Below are 15,313 nucleotides of genomic sequence, written 5' to 3' on the forward strand. Positions count from 1 at the left end.
TAAGTGCTGTGAATTGTGCAAGACTGTTGAATCTCAGATCTGTACCTCTGAAACAAATAATGCAATATATGTTAAGAAAAAAAAAAAAGAAGAAGAAGAAGAAGGTAGCGGGAGTGGAAGAATGAAGCGGGGGAAATCGGAGGGGTAGACGAACCATGAGAGACGATGGACTCTGAAAAACAAACTGAGGGTTCTAGAGGGGAGGGGAGTGGGAGGATGGGTTAGCCTGGTGGTGGGTATTGAGGAGGGCACATTCTGCATGGAGCACTGGGTGTTATGCACAAACAATGAATCATGGAACACTACATCTAAAACTAATGATGCAATGTATGGGGATTAACATAAGATTAAAAAAAAATAATAAAAAAAAAATTTTTTTACAAATGAAATTTGTAAAAAAACAAATCTTTCCCCAAGTAAAACTTCAGACCAAGTTGGTTCCACTGGTAAATTTAATCAAACAGTTAAGGAAAAAAATAATACTAATTAATCCAAATTTTTGCTTAAAAAGAGCAGCAGTCATCAAAAAAAAAAATGAAATCTTGCTATTTGCAACGACGTGGATGGAACTAGAAGGTATTACGCTAAGCGAAATAAGTCAATCAGAGAAAGGCAATTATCATATGATCTCACTGGTAAGTGAAATTTGACAAAAAAGGCAGAGGATCATAGGGGAAGGGAGGGAAAAATGAAACAAGATGAAACCAGAGAGGGAGACAAACCATAAGAGACTCTTAATCTCAGGAAACAAACTGAGGGTTGCTGGAGTGGTGGGGGGTGGCAGGGATGGGGTGGCTGGGTGATGGACATTGGGGAGGGTATATACTATGGTGAGGGCTGTGAACTGTGTTAAGACTGATGAATCACAGACCTGTACCCCTGAAACAAATAATACATTATATATTAATATAAATAAATAAATAAATAAAAAGAGAGGCAGAGAAAAAAAAATCCTAACTCATTCTGTGAAGCCAGCATAATCTTGATACCAAAGCCAGAGAGATATTACAAGAAAAGAAAACTACTCCCAATATCATTCATGACATAGACAGAAAAATCTTCAAAAATACTAGAAAAATCAAATTCGGTCATATATGTGAAGGATGATATGAAGATAAAAGAAAATGACAAGGAATGCAAGGTTAGTTTCACATTAAAAAATCAATCAATATCAACTGCCACACTTAAGGAATAAAGAATATATATCATATGATCATTCTAAAAGTTACAGAGAAAGTATTTGACAAAATCCAAAACCCACTGTTAATAAGCCTCAAAACCTAAAAATAGAAACAAATTTTCTCACCTAATAAAGATCATCCTCCAAAAAACCATCAACTAACATCATAATAATGGTGGAAGACTAAACGTTTTCCCTTAGATTAGGAACAAAGGCTAACAGGATCACTTTTACTGTATTGAAGGTCCTAGCTAGGTGATAAGGCAACCTTATCTTATATAACTTGTCTTTTCAAAAAAGGCATGTATACTGAAAAACAAGAGGCTAAAAAAAAGTTATATTTGTAGACAACTTAATTATCCATATGGAAAATTATTTTTAAAACATATTTAAAAATACTGCATTAACACAATTTTAGAAAGCATGTAGTATAAAAGGTCAATATAAAAAACAAATTGTATTCTGTACATCAGCAATAAACCTCTGGAACTTAAAATTTAAAAAACTAAATCATCAAAAACGTGAAATATTTGGGATCAGTTTAATGAAATTCATTTAAAACCTCTACAGTGAAAACTTCAAAACATTGCTGAGAGAAAATAAAAAGGCTCTGAACTAGGTAAGAGAAATAACATTCATGATTTAGTCAACTCCATATTGCTAGAATGTCCATTCTCTCTAATTGATCTATAGATTCAGCACAATCCCTAATACAATCCAAACATCCTTTTTTGCAGACACTGACTAGATGATTCTAAAATTTATATAGAAGTGCAAAGACCTAGAATAAGCAAGACAACTTTGGAAAAGAACGGTGAGATAACTTACTGGATTTCCCCTAACACTACAGAAATCAAGATTATGGTATTAGCTTAAAGGTAAGCATGTAGATCCATAGACAAGAGTATAGAGTCCCAAAATAAACCTACACATATACATTAATTTATTTCAACAAAGGGGCCAACATGATCTAATAAAATTAAGATATTCTTCTTGGAAAAAGATATTAATCATTTTCTAAGCAGTGGCACCTAGAGATGGAAAGTAAAGGAACCCTTCTCACAGACCCAAGGATTCTGCCATAAGGACCAATGTGACTCTAAGAGGTTACAGGTAATTGGGCAAAGATGAGCTTAGTTCTGCACTTGCTCAGCTTCCTGTACTTGATTTAATGCACTGAGTCACTCTATCCCTGTATTTGATTTAAAGTAGCATATTAACGTTTTTCTAATTGATGTGTAGACAGTTGGCAGCTAAGTTGCAGTTATATTTTTTTTTATTTTTTAAAGATTTTATTTATTTGAGAGGGAGAGATAAAGAGAGAGAGACAGAGAGCGCAAGAGCAGGGGGGAGGGAGAAGCAGATTTCCGGCAGAGCAGGGAGCCCCTTGCAAGGCTGGATCCCAGGATGCTTAACTGATTGAGCCACTCAGGTGCACCCTGTGTTAATGTATTTTTTAAAAACCCATACATGGAATGAGCATCATAAAAAGAGGAGTCATTTTTTAAAATCATATGGACTTAGGTTTCACTAGTCTACTTCCTTGTTTTATGACAGAACTTCTTGGCAGAAAAAAAAAAAATGTTTCCATTAATTAGATCTAACCTGTTTCAATTATGAATGAAGGACCCTTAACAGAAAATTGATTTTTGTTTTATACAATAAATAAGTGCAAATAGAACATATTCTTTTGTAAAATAGATTATCTCTCATCTAAGTTATTTTTAATTGCAAAAGCTCTTTTTGCTGGATTCATTTTTTTTTTTTAATTTCTTAATGAGATTTAGCTTGATCTGAGTAAGAATAAAAAAACTGTATAAATGCCTCATTTGTTCCTGCTCATTTGAATAACGGCCAAAGTAATATTGTCTCAAAGAGACTTTTTTTTTCAAATGTGGTTTATGCAGTAATAAGTTCTAGTCATCATTACTACAAAACTAAATATCACCAAAATTCATTCATTCCCATTTGACACACAGGATGTGCTCAAGATTTGGAGGTCCTACATCAAACAAATTACATATTCCCTTTATTTCCTGACAAAGTCCATGCAATGTTAACTTTCACTGTATCCTTTTTTGATAGTCTGTTAATTTTTAAAATGACCTTCTTCCCAAAGAACTGAAATACAAAAATAGGACAAAAAAGGAAAAGTCATGTTATCACCAATTGCTTTTTAAATACAAAGGCTATTATTGGTAACAGATGGATTTTTGTTCTGAAGAGTTTCATCTTCCTCTTCTTTCTCCCACCAACACAAAATTAAGCTTTGGTAATTAAATATTTCAGTGAATTTGGGTTGTGAAAAAGACCAATTTGGACTTTGGACCATTTAGCATTTATTGTCAATAAGAGATAAATGTGGATGCTTTAGTCTGAACTATGTTAAATGTCTACAAAGCAGTTTCAGGAGATGATTGTAAATCCTCCAATACAACTCATACCCTTTCAATCAGGCAGAATTCCCTCTATTTGTACGATTTCGCCTAATATATAAGAAAAAGCCTCAAACATTTTCATCTTTATTCTCTACTTTGAGCGATTTAATTTTATAATGGTCAAATTTGATTCAATATTCACTGTTCCCATTATTTTACGTTTTCCTTTATAAATAGAAAAACATGGAGTAGGGAGGAAAAAAGTACAATATATAGAGAGTCCATTGTATATAAAGTTATTTGCATACTATTGAAATCAACAGATCTTTGAACTGTGTCTCCTGGCTTGCTCCAACTTCACAATCATCACATAAAGGAGATGAGTCATCATTAATGTAATTATTCAAGCAGTAAGAGTGGCGGCAATGACCTTCAGAGAAAAGGAGTCAGCTCTTAAAGTCCCTGAATTCTTTTTTTTTTTTTAAAGATTTTTTATTTATTTATTTGAGAGAGAGAGAACACCTGAGAGGGGATAGGGTCAGAGGACGAAGCAGACTCCCTGCGGAGCAGGAAGCCCAATGCAGGACTCGATCCAGAGACTCCAGGATCATGACCTGAGCCGAAGGCAGTCGCTTAACCAACTGAGCCACCCAGGCGCCCTTTTTTTTTTTTTTTTAAAGATTTTTTATTTAAAGTCCCTGAATTCTAAGTTGCAAATAAAACAAACATGCATTGGCATATTAATGGGTACATCATACAGTAGTTTTTACTTCTCTATAACTGGATTATACTGGCCATTACCTCAGAAGAATTTCCCAACTGGAGGGAACATATTGCAAAAGAATGTCAGGGGGAATCATGCATGTACTTTAGAAGAAAATTCTGCCCCAGAGCATGCTCTTAAAATGACAAATGACCAGAATCTGAAATCCGTCCTTTGCCATGATGATAAAAAGCACCACACTGAGTGCTAAAGGGTTCTTATGCACTGTTGAGCCAATCTTTTCAGTTGCCAATCTTTATAAATGTCTTCTTCTCCCCTTTAATCTGTCCCTGGTTCTGCTGGCTAGTAAAAGTGGAATCATATGTGGTTTGTGACTGCAGGGGGCTTGCTGGGCCTATGAGAGAGCCCTCTCCATCCCTGGTCTTTGTCTCCATTTGAGAGTTCCTTACTACTGGCCTGAATATAAGGTTATCTAATAGGTTGCTATAGTAAAGTGTGTTTTTTCCCCAGTATTTAATCACCAAAGTTGCTTAAACAGCAACCAATATAATATGGTGGTGGTTGTCTCTTTTATAGCACAATTGAATGTTCTGGGAATCTGTGAATCCTTATGCAAATGTTTTATAAATAGCACCACCTAGGGACTTAACCAAATGCATCATGGCATGCCAGAAGAATTCCTTCAGGGCTGCTAATTGTTGTGCCCAGTATTAAAGCACATTCTTTAATTCAACCCATGTTACAATGTGGAATTGCTCTCTTATGGAGAGGTATCTCCCCTCTTGTAGGTTAAGAATGAGAAAGTAGCCTTGTCAGAGAGGGAATGCACCATTGCTTTGTATCAGGAGTTAGAATTTGTATGGCAGCCGTTTACAGAAGCTGTCTGAGAAAGCTAGCTATCCAACACCTGGAAACCTCACGGCCTATAGGATGCTGGCAGAGTAAAGAAGCCACTCGTCCCATGGAAAGCTGAGTTTAAATGCAGCCCTTCCCACTAGAAGAAGGGAAAGAAGCTCCCTGGTCTCCCTGCTACCTTTTTGCCCACATAACCCTCACTGAACCTTAGGGGAATCCTTTCTGCTTACTGCACCATACATTCTGTTCAGAAGAACAGCCTAATAAAGCATTGTATCATGTGGTTTTGAAATAAGTCTGTAAAGCTCAAGTTAATTTCATTTCAAGACTTTGCTCCAAAAATTACTCATGACCAAACCTTCAATGATAAAAGTAACACTCTGGTTATCCCAAAAACAGACAAAAAATCCTGAACTACCCATGTTTTACCATCAAAGTGATACTGACTTAGTAGGAAAAGCTGACAATCATAAAACACAAAAGAAAACTGCCTTAAAAGATAACTTTTTTCCCAAAATACATTTTGTGGACTCTATCTCATTTGACTCTTTAAGAAGTTTGGCTAGAGAAACATGTGCTCAGTGGTTTTTATTTGGTTGCTCTTTTGATCCAAGGACCAGAATTCTGTTAGCAAATCCTTTGCCTGCACCACAGTTGTGACTTACTCACCTTTTGTGTTATTGAGATCATCTATTTCTATACTAGTACATGTGTGTCTTTTTAACCATTGGCAGCTTGAGCAAAACAAGAAAGATGAATTATTTTAGGTATGTAGGAATTCCAGGTGGGTATACTATATGCCATTTACTGACACCACGCTGGTTGGAAGATTGCTGGTGTAAATGTCTTTATGTTTCTGAACACACATGCATCAGTCTTATTTCATATATGACTCCAAAGGAAGCTTGAGTCCTACAGGTGTTTCCTTCTGCATGTAAGTAATCATTCTAGAAAGGAAATAATTACCAACTAGTCCATTTGTTTCATAAATCTGAAATTGGATTGATAATATTTTCTAAAATAAACATATCATGTCATAAAGAAGATAAATCACTTCTCTCAAAATGGACATATCTGATTTTGAAATAGCACTTACAAAGTGCTTTAGGATAGGTAAGACTGGAAAAGAGTGCCGTCATATCAGCGGAGCTTAGAACTGATAAACAGCCACTTTACAAATCATAAATACATTACAAATACATTCTACGTATTTATGCTTGAACTGCTCTGCTCCTCTACCAGAGTGTTTCTGTGCCAATATACCGCAGCATGAGGCAGTGCTAAGTTGATGCGACTGTATGTTAATATTCACAGATTTACTGAGGCATCATATTACGAGAGTGATTAGGTTTGATACACATAACACCACGGTGTCAGCAATGCTGATGTTGGCTCAGAAGCCATTCAAATTAGCATTGCTCATGGCATTTTTTATATACTAAGATGTTGCTCATAATAGCAATATTGAAGAAAATACTTCTTCTGTAGGTGTCACATGACACCCCCAACCGTCAGAGAAACAGATTAAGCAGTTTAAAGGCAGGATTTGGAAAACAAAGGGATGAAGCTTACAGGAATTATGCAATCATTTATAAATGACTGTTCCAAAATTCTTGTTTTTATATCTTTATTGCAATTTTAGGCTATGTTTACATTATGAAGACATAACTCTCGTGTATGCTGTTGGGTTTTATGGAGGCTTCTTTCAGGCATTTGCATTAGGAATTCAGTTTTGAAATAAAAGTTATTCCCACATTAGGCTGATGCTGTTTATTAAAATGAAATTAATGCCCAAGCTCCCAAATGGCTCTGATGGTAATTAACCAAAATCAAGTACTAGAATATCGTAATTTTTAAAAACCAACGCCCAATTAATTTTTAAAAAGAGACAATCACCTAATATAGATCAAATTTTAATGAATTTACTTAGTCTTCCACCATTTCAAGAGCTTTGTCAAACATTTCCTATTTTCCCAATAAAAGCAGAATAGTAGCACATTAAAGATACCTCTTCAGAATGAGATTTCTTTGCTGAAACGTGTTCTCAGTTGAGATTATTTACATAAGCTCTTCACTACCAAATGCTCATTGCATTTTATAATATACTCTAATTTTAGTCATCACAGTGGAAAATAGCATTCCCATTTTTCAGCTGAGTAACTGAAAAACAAAAAGGATAAGTCACTTATCTCACTCAAATGAGAAAGGGCATACATACCTACACAAAATTCATGGCCAAAATGTTTGTAATTTCTCCAATTTACTGTATGACTCCTCTGCGTTCTCCTTTTGTTAGCTGTGTGTGAACAGAATCCCACCATTACATAACACTTAGAGTTTACAGGAAATCTTAACATATATTATTTCACATAATCCCCACAACCCTGAGAAGGTGAGTATTTTTATCCCATTTTGCACATGAGGAAAATGGAAGTTTTCAAAAGATAAACTGACTTTTCCAAAGTCACGTGTATAATAATTGGGATAGAAGGGAATTCAGATTTCAAAACAGCATTCTTTCCTCTTCACCCTTATTCCAGTTAACTTTTCCTGAGTCCTTGCAGTCTCTGCCAGTAAAAGCATATTCTGTCCTTCAAGATCTGTCTCAATACCACCTGCTCCACAAAGTCCCTAATGCCCCAGTGTTCCCATAAGGAATGTGTGAATATCTTGCAGGTAATTTATAATATGTGGCTATTTCTTTCTCCAGAACAGAGCAGGAAAGGGAAATGACTGGTGAGCCTGCATATAATACTTGTTCAAAGAACACTGATTGAACAAATGGATGAATTAATGGATACAATCATTAACTAAGGAAAATGATTACTTTTAAATTTTTTTCACATAATGGGATGCCTGGGTGGCTCAGTTGGTTGAATGTCCCTCTTGATTTCAGCTCAGTTCACAACCTTTTTGTGGGATGGAGCTCCGTGTTGGGCTCCATGCTCAACAGGGGGGTCTGCTTCTCTCCCCCACCCCTGCTCATGCTCTCTTTCTCTAAAATAAATAAATAAATCTTAATTTTTTTTTTCCACATAACAACAGTCATGGGGTAATAGTTGACAGTATGCTTAAAATATTATCTGGCCTCCCCTCCTGGAAAAGGAGTATCTGTGGATCTACTCTAGCCTGAGTGTAGGAGAAGGCAGGGCTAATGCTCTGCTGTGGCAAAGAACAAGGTGGGAACTAAGTCCCAGTTCCAGGTGAGTGTTGTCCAGGAAGCTGGCAAGTTCTGAAAATTCATGTCTACGGGAGCAGGCAGGGGTGAATACTGGATCTTACAAAACTGTAGATACTGTAGTCATAACAGAAACTTTTCAATGAAGCTTTTTTTTATTGAATCAAGAGATGTTCCTCCTGTTTTAAGTTATCCACACAAGGTCCCAGAGCGTCTAATACAGAGATAATTAATGACTTTAAAAAAAGAAACAACCCAAAGTCCAGATTACTGTAGAGGAGAAAGGGTCCTCTGTGGTCAACCAGCTTGTTCTCCTCCCAAAATGCTTTGCAGGATGAGATCAGCTTAATGACTTTCCCATGGTACAGCATCTGGTCCTTAATCTTGAAGAGGGTGAGGCCTTATTTGTCAACACACATAGGATGATCTGTCTCTCGGATGCAGACTCACATTAACTTAACTCACAAAACTTATAAATACAACTAGAGTGATCACAAATTTATCTCAGTATAAAATCTACTTGATTCAGTTTCTTAACTCTGCCTGACACATTTTCTCCCTAAAGACAAAATATATGAGAAGTCCAATTAGAATCCGGTTTCCTAAATGAGAATACAGTTGAAAACGTGGATAATCATATAAAGCCACCGTCTTGACAGAAGGGCAGAGAGAGTCTAATTCATTGGCCACAGGTCTTTGTCCACTCACCAGATTATGCCCGCATTTACTCACTTACCTCTCTAACTCCCCATTTTCTTTGTCCTAGAGGCTGTTAGTACTCTCTTGTGATAGATTCACTCATTTTTTAAAAAATCTGTGTGAATATATATATATATATATATATATTAGTATATCTACTGGGTTATCATCAAGACTTGCAGGCCTGGGATTGAGTTGCCTCTTGGGCAGTTTTGTGCATTTCTCACCTCTGCTGACATTAAAATTTTACTCTTAGAGCAAGGGAGGCTATCAGATTTTTCTCATTTCAAAGTTCCTAGGGGGACCCCACTGTATCATGAAGTCCTAACAGCAGTTGGATAAAAGAACAATTAACAGAAAAAAAATGTTTCCCAGTGGACTTTACTGAGTAGAGAGTAAGGCTCTCACAATGTCAAGAGAAGTATAATTGCCACAGAGCCTTGCCAGAGTCCTTAGTACTCTCCCGACCCTGCAGATGAAGCAGGTTGACTCCAGCTGCAGTGTAGACCTTCAGGTCTGTGATTGCAGGCAAAGAAGATCTAAGTTCTCGCCCCACATTCTGGGTTTCTGCACCCCTTGTTGTTCAGCTCTCTCTGAACTCCTACTAGAGTATGACAACTGGGCATCTCAGGTGGGCCTAGAGACCATATTCCATCACGTGCTCCTGTATTAAATACTCTGTGAGACAAGGGGCACAGACAGCCTGACATGACCCTATGGGTTTAGACCTGGGACAATAAATACTTTGACCTAAATTTCCCTCATTCTTCTCTCCAGTCTCCTCTCATCCCCTCCTGTCAGCCCCTTAAAGAGCAAGGTGGAGAAGAATCCGAGGGAATAAGGGATATCTGAAACAGTACATAAAAATGCAAACAAGCAGTGGGACTGGTCACGTTCCTTTTCTAGCCTCAGTTTCTTATTTTTAGAACGGGAATAGAAATAGCTACAGAATTACAGTAATAAAGGAGCGACTTCATGGAAGAGTGTGTAGCAAAGCACCTGGTATGTAGTAAGAGCTTTAACTGTACCAGCTATCATTGTTGCAGGTGTCATCACTATTTTAACCACTACCCCAAGCCTCTCTTCAGCCCCCATCCACTGTGAACAATCCTGCCAGCTAAGCTCCATCTTCCTGAGGTTGGATTCCTGTTCATGAACCCTGGTTTATATGTAATCCCTTCTTACCAATGATCCAAGTGATCAATGGTGAATCCTTGCCCTCCTGCCTTCCAGATTCCCCCTAACTGTGGTCCACCTGATCATTATCACACCTTCAACTTTTCTGCTAAGAACTGTTTTACTGAACTACCCACTGACGAACCCTGCTGAATACTAGTCTTACCATAGGTTAAGAATAGGGGTAGTCCCTAGGTTTGGGACTTTCTAACCTGTGTCTTTGTTCTTGACTGGCTACAGTTGCTATAATCATATTCCAAGATATGACAAGGACAAGAGTTTTATTTTTAAACGCTTGGTGTTATTTAGAACCGTATGCATTTCTGTAGCATTTAAGAGTGACATTTAGAGAATGAAAGGATGCACCATTAGGAATTATGGGTCTGTATACAAATGAATACAAATGCAAACACAAAATGCCTTGGTCATTCCCTGTTTCCTTCCTGAGTCTATGGTTTATGGGTGAAGGCTTCATTGGCCACAGAAACCATTTTGGAAGGATCATTACCAATTGCATAAAAGTTTGACAGTCAAAACATATTAGGTGATTGTTGGCCATAACTTACTGAAAATATGAACATAAGTGGAGCAAAGCTGAGACTGGGGGATTGTTCTGAGACTCTGAATACCAACAATATATTTGGATCCAGTAATTTACTGTTGCCAACTTAGTATGGCCCTATGAAGCACTTTAAACTCTATTGCTGGCTAGAGTGGTCTTTTGATGGGTGAGAGGTTTTTGTTTTATTTTCCAACAGGTTTATATGTTTTTCTTTCCTTGGCAACAAGAGTCCACTATTGCTATTCTATCCTCGAAGCCCTATTCTCCTCTGCCCAGCTTGGGATGTTAGGAAGTGATATGGAAAATGATTATACCTTCACTCCAGGAACGTGCCCCAGAATGAAGCAGAAAGTCTGGCTTTGTTTTCTCAAAGACTGAGAATCTAATAAAAAGGTGAGCTGCCATAGGGATGAGGATGTGTGAACCTGAGGGAGTAAGACATCTCTCACTTAAGCTAGGCACCTGGAAAGTGTCTAAATGAACATAACTTATACCCCAAGATTTCTCAGTTTGATTTAATTTCTTGTGTTCTAAATGACTGACTTAGTGTGACATATTCCCTACGGAAGGTAAAAGTACAAGATTGTAGTTGGGAGTACATAAATAATAATGTCTGTAATAAAGGATAATCAGAAGATGTGAAATCCTCACCCAATGCTACTGATTCCTGGCCTTAAGGCCTTGCATGTATCTTTGCAAAGCTTTAAATGTGGCCTGTGATATAAATCAGAAACAAGGAATGATTATGAATTGTGTTGATGCTATGATTAATAGTAAGATCACATCTTTGAAAAATGAAAAATGGCATTATAATTTAAAGTTTCTTTAGTGTTATACAAACAACATGGGGAATTAAATGAATTTGAATATTTAAATCTGGGGGGAAATAGCTATTACAGCCATTTGTCAGTAACTCAAATGATTTCTGTGGCTTTTCTTTGGTCTGTTGATTGAGAATTTTAAGTGATGGGGTAATCATTTGAAACTGGTAGGATTCCCTTAGATGCATGCAGAAGAGTGGCTCACAGTGGTCTAGCTAAAACACAGAATCTAGGGGAATAATGTTTTCCTACACCACTGAACTTGTCCCTTATAATGTGGTGCACCACCTAGACAATAATTAGCTGTGAGATCTTGGACTATTCACTTCGACTTACACTTCAACTGTAAAATAAGAGGTTTGGTTAAGATGATCTTTTATTCCCTTACAACTATTAAATTAAGGGATTCCAAGGTACTTCCTGACATCCTCTAGAGTGGCAGGACCACCAAATAAGCTGAAGTTTATTCTCAATCTCATGCAAACAAAGCTCTAATTTTAACAACTACATGATGTATTTTTGGTGGACAATTTGGTCGACAATTTCTTTAATACCCCTAAGTGTCTTCAGGAACTAAAAAAGAGCTCTTCCTAGAAAGTTATATTTATTATTATCAGTTTCCAATGGAACATAAAAAGAGTGTCAAGTATTCATTTTATATCCTTTTCCCAAGCCATTTGCTCCTCCTTCTCCTCCTAGACATTATATTTCTTTCATATCACTCTTCATCAATTTCCTGGAATTGTCTGCTCACAATTCAATGCTCACAAATGAAATGAGTGTCTTTTCCACAAAGATGCTTGCCTCCAATACATGTGTCACCATGTTTTGGACCATTTCACCCCAACACCTTTGCTATAATTGAAAAACCCCTAAGCAAAGGCACTCAACCCTACAGTGACTTACACAGTCTACGATGTATGGCCCAGAGTTAAATATCTATTCATTGTAGATGCTCTGTGCAGGACCATGATCATCTGTCTCTGTTAGATTATTTTCCTGAGAAACTTTAATTCAAAGTATAGAGAAATTAGAAGATATAGTAGCACAGAAGAAGACACATAGAGAGTTTGCAATAAACAAGAGCCATAAGATAGAGTAACCATGAGTAAAGCCTGGAGGTAAGCCTGACCTCAGTCAAAAGCAGAAACAGAAGTAGAGAAAAAATTACAGAGAGAAATTGAGTTAAGGACTAAATCATTACTAGAATTGTTGTTGGACAACTAGAGCAGCTTGAATTTTTACTGAGTTCCAGTTCTCCATGAGGCCTGATTATGTAGCTGCTGCTAAGACTTTGTTCCTGACTTCTCTGTATGAATTCTGACCAAAAGGTGCATACCTTTCTGTTTTTTCAACCTGCATACCTTCTCTTTGCAACCTGAGTCAATGTAGGTAAGCTTCAATAAAATCAACTTGTTGTATCTGGTCCAAAACGGGCTTGTTCCTGAATATGCGAAAGCCTAGTTTATGTCAACAAGGGTAGCAGAAGGGAGTGACAGTCCACACTGGTCTATATTTACATTTTCAGTAAAGAGTTTTAATAAAAGAATAAGAGGTAAAGGAATCTAAAACTAAAAACTAAAAGTTTTTTATAAGTATCCATAAGTTAATTTATCCCCGCTATCCCTATTCATCATTTGCAGAGATATTCAAGATTGAGGTGTAATGAAATTATTTTATAAATAAAGTTGGGTTAATGTTATTGCTTTCATGAATCCCTGGTATCAGCAATACGCCTTATCATTCTTTACCAGAGAATGTCAAAAGAATTGTATAAATTAAACCACAAAATGCTTACTCTGTCTGCTGGTTGTTGAAGTATTTATCAGTGTGCTAATTACAGTCCTGTTTATGAGGCTGGAAATGCTCAGGGCCAATTTCTCACGTAGTTCCTGTTGGTGGGCATAGTTTCCAGAAAAGCATGGTTACATCTGGTGTGTATCTTGTAGCTCAGCATTGATATTTTATTCATTTTATAGCTAGCAGCAGTTTAGAAGGCAATATCTTTCTGAAACAGTGGATTCAGTACAAATAGCAATGTAGCTATGATATGGTTGCTCTGTTCTATGAAGTGGAAAACTTTAAAAGGAAAACCTGTGTGATTTGAATATCCCTGTAAACCGTGTTTAATGCACCTTTAAATGAAAGGAGAGGAGTTGATCACAGAAACAAAAGCACTCAATACATCCCTCACCCTGATCTGATGCAAAGTAAAACTCATGGGATATCAGGAGAATGAAAACCATTATTGTAGGGCCATTTCAACTACCAAGGAGCCCAGAAAAACGTTTTGACACATGGCAAAAAGGCAATGTTTTCTCCACTCTGATTTAGTCTGTCAGGCAATGAGCCAACAACAAACTTACTTGTTTTGCCCAATATAATGTTAATTTGAGGATGAGTACATTTTCTTTCTCCTTTAGTCTATTCTTATGCTTAAATTGGTATTCAAAACAGTTGGGATTAAGACCATGCATTCCTCACAGTAGAAGATGACTAGTTTTCATTGACCATACGGCTGGGTAAGATGCAGCTGTAGCTGCTGACCAATTTTACTCATTTATTTAGAAAGATGGATGGCTCTGGCTGGATTTGAAAATCCATAAAGGGACAATGCTATTTATCTAGTTAATTACACCATCTAAGGTATGGCAAAAACTTTTAACAGTATCTTGCCCAAGCCATCAATACTGTGGTCCCCAAATAACCCTTCTCATTACATTTTACACACAGTACATAGTAGTGTCCTGTGATTTACATGAAGAATGAAAGAAGATTGGAGAACCCTGACGGGATCCTCCCAATGTTACCTGATTAATAGATGTGGTAAACACTGATAATCCTGAACCTTGGTGGTGGTGAAGGCCAAGAAAGTATTTTCTAACTCTGCTTCACCCAGAAAGGCAATTTAGGGCTAAAGAGAACCATGAAATATTGGGTTAGAGATGGGATACAGAAAATGAAGAGAATGGCCATTGATAAAATGCCATTTTTTTTTCTGTGATGAATTTTCACCTTACTCTGAATACCAAGCTAACTAGGTCAGGCTAATACAAGTTGTCATTAAATGGCAAACAAAATTCAGGGAGTTATGGATGTGCTTTTTTGTTGTTGCTGTATGACAGTGGGGATTTTTCATAGGTCTTAGTAAAACACTTCAGAACAAAGACTTGGATCCACAGTGACACTTTTGGTAGCTTCTCCCTCAGTCTTTTATCTATGACCTTCACCTAACATTTTTATCCTAGTGAATTCTGGTTAAAATAAATATCAAAAGAATGTACAGCCTAAGAGTAGTACATAAGAAAAAAAAAAAAAAGAAGGGACTATCAAAGCCAACCTCTGTCCCCTGAGTTTGGGGATTTTTTTTTTTTTTTTAATCCAGCCACTGCTCTATCTTTGGTTCCTCTATTTTTTTTTTTTTTTTTTTTTACTATAGCTCAGTATTAACAAAGACACCTGTAAATAAAGAGACTTAATATATCTTCTGATTTAGCACCTTCCTTGTGAAGGATGTTCCACTGGGCATTACAGAATTGGAGAGAAAATGGTGATTCAGTCCTTACCCTCCAGACTTATCAGACTATGTTGTAAATGGCAAATTCAGATAGAAAGAAGGGTGAATATGGATACAGTCTAGAAAATGGAGAACGGGTAAAGAGAGATTGATTCCTACTAGGGAGATTCCTACCAGCCTTTTTGGAAAGGCTGAACAGAAAAATAAAATTTTAAGTAGGGAC

At 36.9% G+C, this 15,313-nt stretch overlaps 1 long non-coding RNA gene across 1 annotated transcript in view; it reads right to left on the reverse strand.

Annotated features, from left to right (window-relative positions):
• The window catches only part of LOC145716095 (uncharacterized), a 388,856-nt gene extending 380,591 nt beyond the window's left edge, over nucleotides 1–8,265 (reverse strand). Inside the window, exon 1 of the long non-coding RNA XR_014138453.1 lies at nucleotides 7,356–8,265. This is a non-coding gene — a long non-coding RNA (uncharacterized LOC145716095). The remainder of the gene's footprint in view (nucleotides 1–7,355) is intronic.
• Between the last annotated feature and the right edge of the window lie 7,048 nt (nucleotides 8,266–15,313).

Source organism: Leptonychotes weddellii, chromosome 1 (genome assembly GCF_054177405.1).
Source record: "Leptonychotes weddellii isolate Sample4059 chromosome 1, ASM5417740v2, whole genome shotgun sequence".
NCBI lineage: Eukaryota > Metazoa > Chordata > Mammalia > Carnivora > Phocidae > Leptonychotes > Leptonychotes weddellii.